Below are 13,142 nucleotides of genomic sequence, written 5' to 3' on the forward strand. Positions count from 1 at the left end.
GTAAACCGTGCCTTATCTGAAACCAAGTTTTTAATGGTTGCTGGCAGCTTATTGAAAATGCATGTTCCTGAATATTGGACCCCTTTTGGACCAAGGTAAGTAATTTTAGGTCTTTATGTAGATTGCTGTTCCCATTTCTAGTACTGATATTATGTATTAAGCTATTGGTTGGAAATACTTGTAACAAATTTCATTAAGGAATAAATATACTAGGAAGCAGTGGTTAGAATACAAAGTTCCTTGAACAGGTTCCTACATGATGTTCTTGAATTGATACCACAAACGATTTTTATTACACGCTTTTACATGCGAAGAACTTTTGCTACGTTTGATGAGTTACCACAGAATATGTTCCCTTATGAAATAATAGAATGAAAAAATGTGGTATGCCCTTCCCAACTGAATTTATTATCGAGTTGTAGTCCCAGAAATGTAACACTGTCAACCTTTTCGATCTGCATGTCTTCATATGTTATAAACATGCTGTCGCTGGAGAAATCGAGCAGTTTGCAAATCTGACATAAAACTTGGATTAGCGTACTCACACTTTCCCCAATAGGACTAGCTTTTACAGCACAGGGGTAAACGAATCTGTCACATTACGTATATTTTTTGTTGTATTACAAGGCTGTACACTTTATTCTATTATGTGAGCAGCACAAGAAATTAAGCTTCGAATTTAACCTACAGTACTCAGTTTACATATTACTTCATACTTAAAAACGCACGTTGTTAACATTTTACTTAAACAGTGCTTTGGCGAAGTTCCGCGTACTTTCTGTCGCAGCTGCGAAGATAATATTTCTAATAGCGACCTATAACCTATAAACATATAATCTGAAACACTAATAATCGTTCTAACATCAACTAAAATGTACCCGGAGTTAATAAGCTGAGGTTATGACACGATTCATACGACATTCCTGCTATTTCGCACTACTCGCAGTTATACTGATAACTAAACTGATGGATTCCAACTATGTCGTTATTTAACTGTCGGAGTTATCGGTATTCGCTAGCGAAAAATAACTTGGCAGTTATTAATAACCGTTAACGATAACGGTTATCAAAGAATAACTGGAACTGTGATAACGGTTACTCCAGAATAACCGTTTGGCCCACCTCTACCAAGGAACATGTTTTGCGCGAGGTTAGTTTGGGTTTTGATACATTCCATGGCGCTGCCACCTACTGGGAGACCTGAGAACTGCAACGTCTGAGACACAGCGAGTAGTTTGGCGTCTTGCCGAAAGATGGCTCATGCTTCTCGAACTTCCTAAGACTGTCATCATTGAAAGTATGGTCCCAAAAGAAGTAAAGCGGATCATACAACTACGGAGATTGACAAGGGTGCAAGAAAAAGCATAAATAGGTGACATTAAAAACCCAACCCATTCAGTTGTATATGTACAAACTGGAACTCATTATGCGTTCAGATTTTTCTTCTCTTTGAACGTGAAGTGGTGCCAGTAGTCTTGTACCAAAACAAGTCGTAATAATGACTTGTGTATTTATGTATGGTCATTAGGCTTGACAGACATTATATGAATATGTAGCTGTTTGTCTGTGCTTTCATTTTTGGTGTTAATATTACTTTTAATGTTTGTATGGAAGAATTTCACGTCAGTTTTGATACAACACGATGCGGTAGCAGTTCTGTATCACCTGTTATTGCCATATATTAGAAGTCGAAATACGAAATATTCATTTTGGTCAGGAACGTGTTTTGATATCAAATAACCTAACATTATTCTGAATAATGATGACTGTACCTGTTACTAGACTGTGACAGCCGTAAGAAGTTATTACCGTGACATTCCCTAATACAAGGTTTCCCAAACTGGGATCCTTGGAACACTGATGTTCCGCGGAAAGAGAATAAATGTTCTTTGAAAAACTGTCAATAACCTCTGGTTCCTTTCCGACATGCTTCCATATTTTTTTTTTACTTTTTTGTGATACCTATGTTGTTAATTATGATTTTAAATTTAAGTAATCAGTGAGTAAAACAAGCTTTTCTCATTTTTAAGAAATTATTAATTTTATTAACTTTCAAAATAAAGAAGGTGTTCCATCAAAGTAGCAAGATTCAAAAACTGTTCCATAAGAGAGAAAGTTTGGAAACCCTTGACCTACTTATACGTACATAATTATTTTAGCGGAAATAATGATGTGGTAATATTGATGGAGAAGATGGTGACAGAAGCCTTGCGTATGTTCTGTTACTTCATCAAATGAAGGGATTCTATTTTCACATCCTAGATTACTTTCTTGAAATCCCCTTCTGGAGAATTATTGTTCATTTTAGCTTCCTTCAGCTTGTATGGAATGTTGACTTGTTTTTATAATTTAATGATTACTGTGAGTTACAATAACTTACAGCAATAGCAGCGTGGGCCACAAAGCTGTTGGGCTATATCGTTTATGACAGCCTTTAAATACTTATTTCATAGCCTTAACAATGTTAACCTCATTGACTGTTACAATACTAACTATCTTGGCTTCTCCAGAACCTCATTAATTCCGAACACCCATAAAACTCCTCGCAACAAGTCAGCAGAGTCGAACTGTTTTAATCTTTGTGAGCAGCCTTTATGTTACTACGTTGGAGGTTGATTTTATTACCGTCATTATCACCTACGACATAAATATTAGAAATAAAATTTTATTGAAATCATCTTTATATCACAGTTGTTAATACACATCATGCAATGAAAGTTTCCTCTTGTGTTTCCTCAGAAGATATCCCACACTTCCTCAGCATTCATCGTTGCTGCAATATGGATGCACTGATTGCAAGAGATAGAAATCCTAAGGAAAGGTTACATAGCTTATTGTAAAAGGGAAGGTTATCATTAGCAAAAGAGGTATAGAGGAGATGGGAAGGTTTCACTTGGCTACATCCAATCGGTAAAACTCTTTAGTGAATCTACTGTGAAAATGAATATACTGACTGACAATTGTATGAATAAGCTAATGTTAAGTGGTGCAACGCTTATACTAAACTGTATACCTTCAATTCACAGCCCATCGGCAATTCTGTTTGCTCTTTTGATTCTGCGTTGAAAAGTGTTTGTCAATGTTGAATCCGCTTTAAACAGTGATATATTTTGTTACGTGTGCTAATTATAGACAATGTCCCGCAGAATAATTACTCGTTCTCAAAGTGACAAAAGTGTAGAAAATACTGACGAGAAGTTCTTCTCAGCAATGGATAGAAATAATACATGTGAAAAACCCGATTGTGAAACGTTAGGTGAACAGACATTCGAGAGTAGTAATAATATGGAATCTTTTGACGAACAATCAACTTCAGATATGCCAACTAATAATGAGACATTAGTGCAAAATAATCTGTTTTTAAATACAACAGACGCTACACAGTCACAAATTACGAGTAGCAGACATAATAGTTTCAGTAACGAAACTACTACAATGCAGTCAAACAGTGTGACTCCATTACGTGCCGAAACAGATTCAAACGGTACACAGCTACACAATCTGCGTAGCAGATATCACAGTTTTATTGTCAAAAATTCGGAAACGATTACAATCGTCTGAGGATGTTCAAATGAACACAGATGTACAACCTTTAACAACGAATACAAATACACACAGAAGTCAATCCGAAACGGATCCAATAATGGCATTTTTGCTACAAATGAGACAAGACATGAATTAAAACTTTAACAGAAGGGCACAAGAATCAGCAGAGCTAAAAAACGAAATGAAGGCATAACGCACACACACAGATCAGAAATTAGAAAAAATGTACCAAAATCTATAACACGAAATCAAAGTAGAAATTGAAGCAGTCGCTGAAAAATCAAACCAAGAATTACACGCCAAGATTCAAGAAATAACAGATAAACAAGAAGCATTCGCAGTAAGCATACGAGAAACAATGACAGAGAACTTTTCTAAACAAAACCCTCACAATGATGAACGTTTTAAAAATCACACGGAAAACTGTTTGATATGTCACCGCAAACTGTTGCGATCGCAGAATAAAGAACGAAAAGAACTATCACAAACAATTAATAAACAACGACAGGACGACAAAATGAAAGTGTTTGCTCAGGGAAAAACTTACATGGACAATCACATACACTCGATTTCTGAAGAAATCGAAACGGTTAAGGAGACAAATATTCAATCACATACAACTGAGGCGAAAATTTCTACACACACTGAAATCCAAAATATTAGGGATAAATTAACAGAAGAATTTCTGACACTAACTGACAAAACGGAACACATAGAAATCAGTCAAGACTCAGAAAATTTGAAAGCAGATTTTAAGGAAGTAACCAAAAGTAATCGTAAATTACAAAACGAATTGACAGAAAAGATCAACAAACTCACTACAAGATAGACCTGTTAGATACTACCAATGACAGTAAATCAGATGACACTACACCAGTCTCAGTTCAACAGATTTCTAATAGTATAGATACGCAAATTACAAATGTGGAACAAACAATCGCAGACCAAGAATCACGTAATAATTTGTTAAATCCGAAAATCAATTCTTTACAGCAAATGATAACTGACACACAAGAAACAACTGCAAGCAATCAATTCCAACAGATCACACACCATTACGACGTGTCTCAGATGCACAATACATATAATGTCGGTAGACTTCAGAGAGTAAGAGATCTTAACCAGGCAGAAAGACACACGAATTCATATTCACAACATTACGAAAATAATTACACACAAAGACATGACGGTTTCGACCACAAGCATTTCCTTTCAGTGAAAAAGTTTAAAACATTGAAAAACAACAGGACGCAAATACATCCACTGGACTGGATCCAACAATTCAATGCGGCACTCCCATCATCTTGGCCAGTTCAACATAAGCTAGAATTTACTATTAGTTTTCTTGAGGGGAACCAGCGAGAAGAATGCGACCAATTGCATGACAGTTTTTCAGTAGAAGCATTCCAGGAAGCATTTCTAGCAGCATATTGGTCAGATACCACACAGAGTAGCATTAAAGATCTGCTAATTAGTGTACCAAATTTCGAGAATTCTGCTTTCCCAACAATCACACAATTTTTTGAGTAAATGGTTGAACAAAAACAATACCTCAATTAGCCATACAGTCAATCCGCATTAATACAGCTGTGTATTTCAAAACTCCCCAGAGCATTAAAAGTGTCATTATTAACAGGCCAGCAAAAGGACAGCGTGTACGCATTTAGAGACCTCCTGCAATTGCTAGGGGTACACCAGGCAGATTATGCGTTTGTTAATAAGAACTTTTCACGACATAACGTAAACCAGATAAACAATTCTAATTTTGAGCAAACACGATTTGGCAATAACAATCATAATAAACGCTTTCACAGCGAAAATGAAAACTTTAGTCGAGAATACACACAGGGATTCAATGAACAGCAGTATAATAACAATGTACATGACAATTCAAGAAAACAACAAAGCCATCCAAATAACACGACACATATACGACAGGAAATGCCGAACCGGTCAAACTTTCACATGACTCATCGCCAAGAAAATGCGACAGGTGCAAACAGTTACATGGGTCAACCGCAAAATGCACAAAACGAACAAAGACAGCCTTTTGAGAGAAACACGCGTGCCTCGCAGTATAACCACAATTATGACGACAGAAGGAGAGAAAACGAATACCGACTGCAAACGACATTCTACAATGATAATTTTCATAGAAATTCAAACAGTGCACAACAACCAAGTTATCGTATGAATGTACCAGACACAAGATTCTATCCGCCACCTACCGCTAATAATCAAAACGGTAGAACAGTACAGCTCATGGAAAAACACACAACACTCCTCGACAGAAAATGTCAGAACATTTATTACTAGAGGTAGCCTGTGATGAATCTCTAAATGATAAGGACAGAGAAAAGATAACGATAGAGAATGCCATTACATTCGACGACGTGCGAGACACATTGTCACACGAAAAACTGATCATGTAGAAAACTATATGCCACCCAATAATCCAGATAAATTTAAAGTCACAAAATATTTTAGCAATAATTCATTCAGGCTCACCAATGTGCGTAATTAACGAAGACACATTTAACAGATGCAATAGCAATAATGATTACCCAGTATTCTCATTGCACAAAACTAAAGTTAAGGGAGCATTTCCAGGAAAAATCATTGAAGTCAAAAGACAGACACAATTAACGTTTGTTTTTGCAGGGCAAACTTTCCACAGCAATTGTTAGATAGTTCCACATTTAACAACTGATATAATATTAGGTATGAATTTTCTCGTACAGTACGACACCAAAATTGACTTTAAATCGTCATACCTAACATTACAGAAGGAAGACTGTGAAGTGGCAGTGAGATTTCAAAACACAGTATCCTCATGAGAACAAAATTTGCACATGAACACGAATACACATAACAACGACATGGCAGAGGAACAGGAGTACAATGTATTAGAGACAATTACACGCGGGGTTGAAGACAGTATAGCAAAAGACGACACAGAGCGCACAGAATTAGAAAATATTCTTTTGCAACATAAAACAGTTTTTAACAATGTCGAGGAACGATGACAAGATTTATATACGAATTTCAGGTGAAACCACACGAGACTTTCAAAGCAAAACACTATCCAATCCCGCATATATACACAGAAACAGTTAAGAAAGACATAGGTAACCGGTTTCGGTTATTTTTACATAACCATCATTAGACCCATGGCTCTCTTAGGATGGTAGGCGGAGCTCTCCTCAGCTGCTACGAAGTTGACTTCGTAGCAGCTGAGCAGAGCTCCGCCTACCATCCTAAGGGAGCCATGGGTCTGATGATGGTTATGTAAAAATAACTGAAACCTGTTACCTATGTCATTGAAACATAAATGGTGTGATCAAGACTGAATTTTAGTCAAAATATATTACTCTATTGATCACTGTATTCCAAAAATGTTTACCAAAATTGTAGTTAAGAAAGAGTTATGAGCAATGACTGATCAGGGTATAATTGAACCAGCAGCAAGCCAATTTATAAATCCATTACACATTGTTGAAAAGAAGGATGGATCACTCTGTTTGGTTTTAGATTCACGTGAGGTTAACAAAATAATCATTACAGAAACTGACCGACCACAGACGTTAAAAGAGTTACTGCAAAAGTTTCATGGCACCTCTATATATACCACCCTCGATCTCAAATCAGGATTTTGGCAAATCCAGTCGCATCCAAATTGCCGAAAGTATAGGGCATTCCTTTGCTTTGGTGAATGTTACCAATTTTTTAAACTTCCATTTGGACTAACGATTGCCGGCCGGTGTGATCGTGCGGTTCTAGGCGCGTCAGTCTGGAACCGCGTGACCGCTACGGTCGCAGGTTCGAATCCTACCTCGGGCATGGATGTGTGTGATGTCCTTAGGTTAGTTAGGTTTAAGTAGTTCTATGTTCTAGGGGACTTATGACCTAAGATGTTGAGTCCCATAGTGCTCAGAGCCATTTGAACCTTTTTTTTTTGGACTAACGATTTCGTCTGCAGCCTTTATACGAGCCATGAATGCAATTCTCCCACAGTATCTTAAAAACAAAATTACTACATATGTAGAGGACATTCTAATCGCAGCAGAAAACTGGGAACAGCACAACCACACCCTTCAACAATTACTGAATACATTCGAGCAGAACGGTGTAACTATAATCCTCCGTAAATCTGAATTTGGAGAACTCTCAATAAAATTTCTAGGTCATATCATTTCACAAACAGGTATTGCACCAGACTCCGACAAATTGCAAGCATTGAAAGATATCGACGTGCCAACAAATAAGAAGGAACTTCGGAGATTTTTAGGCCTTATTAATTATTTTAGAAAATTCATTCATTATAAACCATTAGACACACCCTTGCTATACCAGCTCACAAGTAAAAACACAATTTTGTCATGGAATGAAGACGCTGAAGCTGAATTCGACAATTTGAAAGAAGCGTTACTAGGAGCACCTTTGTTATCGCACACTAACCCAACACAAAACTTTGCCACTGCAACAGATAGTTCAACTACAGCAGTAGGAGTACATATATTCCAGGAAGTAGAGGAGGACGGTTAGACAATCGTTAAACATATTGCGTTTGCAAGCAGGATACTTTCTCCGGCAGAGCGCAATAACTCTATAACAGAATTAGAGAAGCTGTGCATAGTATGGGCATTCAAGAGATTCCGACATTATCTATATGGAAGACACACCACAGTATATACCGAACATGGAGCAATCCAGTTTTTATTATCAGCAAAACTTACGCATGATAGATTAAGACGTTGGAAATTATATCTACAAGAGTTCGACTTTACTATTGTACACATTCCTGGCACGTAGAATATTGTTGCCGACGCACTATCGAGATCTATTCAGCATAAACGACTAGAGAAAGAAAATACCTTCTGCCACAACAACCACAGTATTATGTACATCAAACAAGTAGCTTTCGAAAACTTTATATCATCAGCATTACAGGACATAGAGAGAGAGAAGAGTAGAAAGATGAAACTCTAAAAGAGATTGTAACGCTTTGGCGAGACAAGAGCAACGCAAAAATCAGACATAATTACACTATACATCAAAATATTCTGTTTATTCGCTCGTACCCAGACAGCAACAATTGCCTTTTATGCATTCCAGAAGGGATCAGAAACAAATTGATATGGTATATGCACCTACGCTATGCACATTACGGAGCTAGGAAATGCTTTCTAAATCTTCGACAAAGTTGTCACTTCAACAATATGGAAAAACACATTCGCAAAGTTATAGCATCCTGCAAGATATGTCAGAAAGCTAAATCATCTACAGTATCACATATTCCACCACTGTATCCCATCATACCGGTTAAGTTAAGACACAAGGCAGCAGTAGATCTTTTCGGTTAAATCCCCAGAACAAGTAAAGGTTATAGTTATATTCTAGTAGCCGTAGGACTGACATCCAAATTTGTAACATTTTCTCCACTAAGGAAAGCAACAGCTAGAGCAAGACCATTTGTAAGAGATTTTCTATCAATAGTAGGACATGTACAGGAGGTTATTTCAGATAACGGACCACAGTTTAGGTGAGACATATGGAAAGAAATGTTAGAGAGTAAGAACATAACACCAATTTACATATCAAGATATCACAGCTCTTCTAACCTGTCAGAAATAATAATGAAAGAGATCGGGAAACTTTGTAGAATTTATTGCCACAGAAAGCATACAACATGGGAAGAATACATTTCACAGTTTCAGGAAGTAATAAGTGCAATACCTAATGAGTGAACGATGCACTCACCAGCTGTAATACTGACGAATAAAGACCCACCGAATAAACTTACTGAAATGATTACTTTTCCAAAGAAGCGTAGTCTTCGTCATTGTGAGATAATAGACATGACACTAGCGAACATTAAACGAGCTGCAGATCGTCGGAACAAATAGCAGAAGCAGGTAAGTAGATTACGCGAGTAGGAGATTCGCGATAAGGTACTAGTTCGTACCCATTATCTGTCACATAAAGGGAAGAAACGATGGAAAAAATTTTAACTTCTATTTGCAGGACCGTACAGAATTCGAAATATTGAGACACTCAGAACAAAAAAAATCGAGAGGAAACCATCATATGTCAAACATAAAGAAATTCTTAAAATAGAAAAACCTTCTTACAGGGGTACATAGAGTATAACATGAGCTCTTTGACACATTCCAGAAAGCCCGAACACAGTGAGCTACCAATGGGTTATTTACGTGCACAACAGGTCACCTCGATTCGACCGCAGATAAATACACTGAACATTAACAGCAGTCTTAGAAGCGTTCTCGCGGGACATTTATTTCGCATTATGTAAGGTAAGTGAAGCAATTAACAGGACTACTTTAAATGTATATGTATAACACATAGAAATGATTTTCATACAGTAGTAGCAATTAGATGTATTCTTTAATTCGTGCATGCAGCATTGTTGTCATAGTTCACCAAAATTAACGTAGTTTTAATTATAATATAAATATTGAATATGGAGAAATGTGGATAAATGCTTTACAAGTCATGCCGAGAGCTGACGCTATTTTCCAGATGCAGAGAGATGTTGAAGTCATGCCGTGCGCTGACGATTATTAACCATGAATATTTTGTTATAGGTAATACAGAGAGATATTGAAGTCATGCCGTGCGTTGACAATTATTAACAATGAATATTTTATTGTAGGCTGTGCAGAGAGATGACGCGAGGTACAAAGGAGAGAGGAGAATGAAGATGTTAGTACGTAACGGATATAATTTATTACTGGTTTATTTTGATAACAGGTGACACACCGCAGCACAGCACTTCGGATGGAGAAACCACATTAAATCGCTTACTATATATACTTTGCTATTAGAAAAATTTTTTCTGCATGGAACATGATATCCCTTACATCAGATACATACATAGGAAAAACAGATCACACCAAATGGCAGCACACCGATTCGCATTCTACGTAAAATACAAATGTTTTCTCTTAAATAACAGTGACGATGTATGTTACACAACTCCAACAAAATATATAGTCGACTGACAATATGACTCGTAACTGACAAACACATTACTGAACATACTGAAGTCACAGAAAGTGACATATTTTGTCAAAATGTACTTTTATACTTCAAAAACTGTGAAGTCACAACCTGGGAAGTAATATAACAGTGTCTTTCTGTAATTATTTATATGAGCACCAGATTATGATTTATTTAGAGTCACAGAGAGTGACATAGTTTGTATAAAGGTACTAGTCTATTTTATTTAAAATATTGATGCCTAAATGCACTACTAAATTCCACTTACAGAAATATTTGTTTATGTTATTGAGTGTCACGCAATGTAATATGTATTGTAGGCTGAATTCACTACAGATGGAAAATGTGTTTTTTATGTAATTGTTTAAAACTATAAACTTTTTCTACAGTTACACAAGGTGACATATATTGTCCTTTTAAACGTAAAATAAGTAATTTTATGAGTGCATAGGAAAGAGATCATGCAAAATTTGGTAATAACGGTATCAACCATATCCGTGAACCTTCTGACAAGATGATTATACCTGTACCTTAATTCCTGTGCATTCCATGGTTATGGAGCACAAACAAAGTGAATAGTGAACCACGTTACTTCAATCTACAATGTTTTCTATGAGGTGTCGCCATACCAAGATGCACACCACAGTCATGATTTACGTCAATAGTTGCTTGCATACCAAGATGCACACCATCACTACTAATGGACAATTGGAGCTGGAGCTTGTACCTGATGTAGCTGCGGCAACTCAGGCAATTCGACGGTTAACTTAGTGTTTGGTTACACTAAAACTATGGATCAAAGAGACGACGGAATTAGATGGCGAAAACTGGTGTTGTGCTATGTGAGGGAAAGAAACGGACTTTCGAGTGCATTCACAGACAGTTGCCAGTGCTTTGACCATGCTATCCAATTAATTTTTTTTCTTTCCTTGAATATGGTACTAATAGATGCCAATTTTAGAAAAAAAATTATAATGAAACATAAACTATGTTCTAACTTTTTGCCATCAATTACTATTAGAGATATAAATAACTTTTACTGCCAGATGTACACTTCCAACTCACTGACTCATATTATTTGTATATTTTGATGTATACTATTTCGAATATTCTCTTTGTTAGACTTAGGGAAACAAATTCTTATCACAGTATAGGTATGTGCTTCGTTGAAAGAAATATTTCATCATTAACTTACTTATTACTACACATATTTCTATAATCAAATTTTCTCCTTACGTCAAGTCCAAATGACTTAACGTAGGAAAATTTTAAGGAAACCCAGTGGAGGGTCATGTAAGACGTTTATATTTCTATTGTCTATTGTCAAATCACAATTTATGAAAGATGTTTATATTTTATTAATAGGATTAAGTAGGAATAATTAATATTTGTCATGTTGGAAGTAATTGTGGAAGCAGGGAATGTCTGCACCAAAGTATTGTTGACAAGAGAGACCGCAAATTGATATAATTTTAAAAAGGGCGAGAGAGACCGTGTATGGACACATTTTAAGAAAAGGGCGGGAAAGACTGCGTATTGATACATTTTGTAATGGTAGCACGGATTGTCTGCTCCAGAAAGTACTGTTGGCGGGAGAGACCGCACTTTAGTGTTCGTAGGAAGTCAATAGTAAGCGAGAAGTGAAGCGAGTGGGTAGCACGTCTGAAGCGAGAGGCTGAGAGGAGCGGCGTGCCTGCCATCCACTAGCTATGATTTACAAGAGATTATAAACGGATGTACAGAGACATCAGCTAACTATTATCATAAGAGGAACTAATATTATTGAATTATTTTTTTGAGAAACTCAAGACTACTGAAGGTATGTTTGCGCAATGCCAGTCGTAAGATTATTGTAAAAAGTAAGTCCAATTTGAAGGTTTGTAAAATCATTTCATTACCAACAGTAAATATTTGAAGCGTTTTCAGAATAAAATTAATTTTTGCCAGCAATGTTGCATTACTGATTATAATCCATCCCAAAAACCATCAACGTAAAACTTTGCAAAATTTTATTGTTGTCAAGAAAAAGTTTAACTATGAAGTAAGAAAAAGTTTGACTATGAAGTACGTAACTTCAGTCAAATTAATTAAAGAATAACGTCAGCTTTGCTACAGAAGAACGTCAGCTTTGGTAATAAATATAGCCACTTGTTATGAAAGCCCACCAGCAGCTAATGTAGTAAAACAGAATAAGTATATTCATGTCGCAGTTCGATGTAGCAGTCAGATGGCGATCCAGTAACAGTAAAAAAGGTAAGGAACAGTTTTAGGTTATTGCAGATAACGACTGAGGGCCACACGACGACGACACATTCTATGTTTCGTCGAAATAATCCGAAAATCACTTTTAAAAAGCAGCGATTGAATTTGTATGCGAAGATTGAGAAAGAGAATAAATTTCAAAGGGAAGATTTCGTTTGTTATTATTAAGCAAGAGAGAAATCTTAAGGAAAGGATACATAGGTTATTGTAAAAGGGAAGGTTATCATTAACAAAAGAGGTATAGAGGAGATGGGTAGGTTTCATTTACGTAGTTATCCTATTGTATATTTGAAACGAGAATAGTATATCTGTTG

This window comes from Schistocerca serialis, chromosome 4, assembly GCF_023864345.2.
Source record: "Schistocerca serialis cubense isolate TAMUIC-IGC-003099 chromosome 4, iqSchSeri2.2, whole genome shotgun sequence".
NCBI lineage: Eukaryota > Metazoa > Arthropoda > Insecta > Orthoptera > Acrididae > Schistocerca > Schistocerca serialis.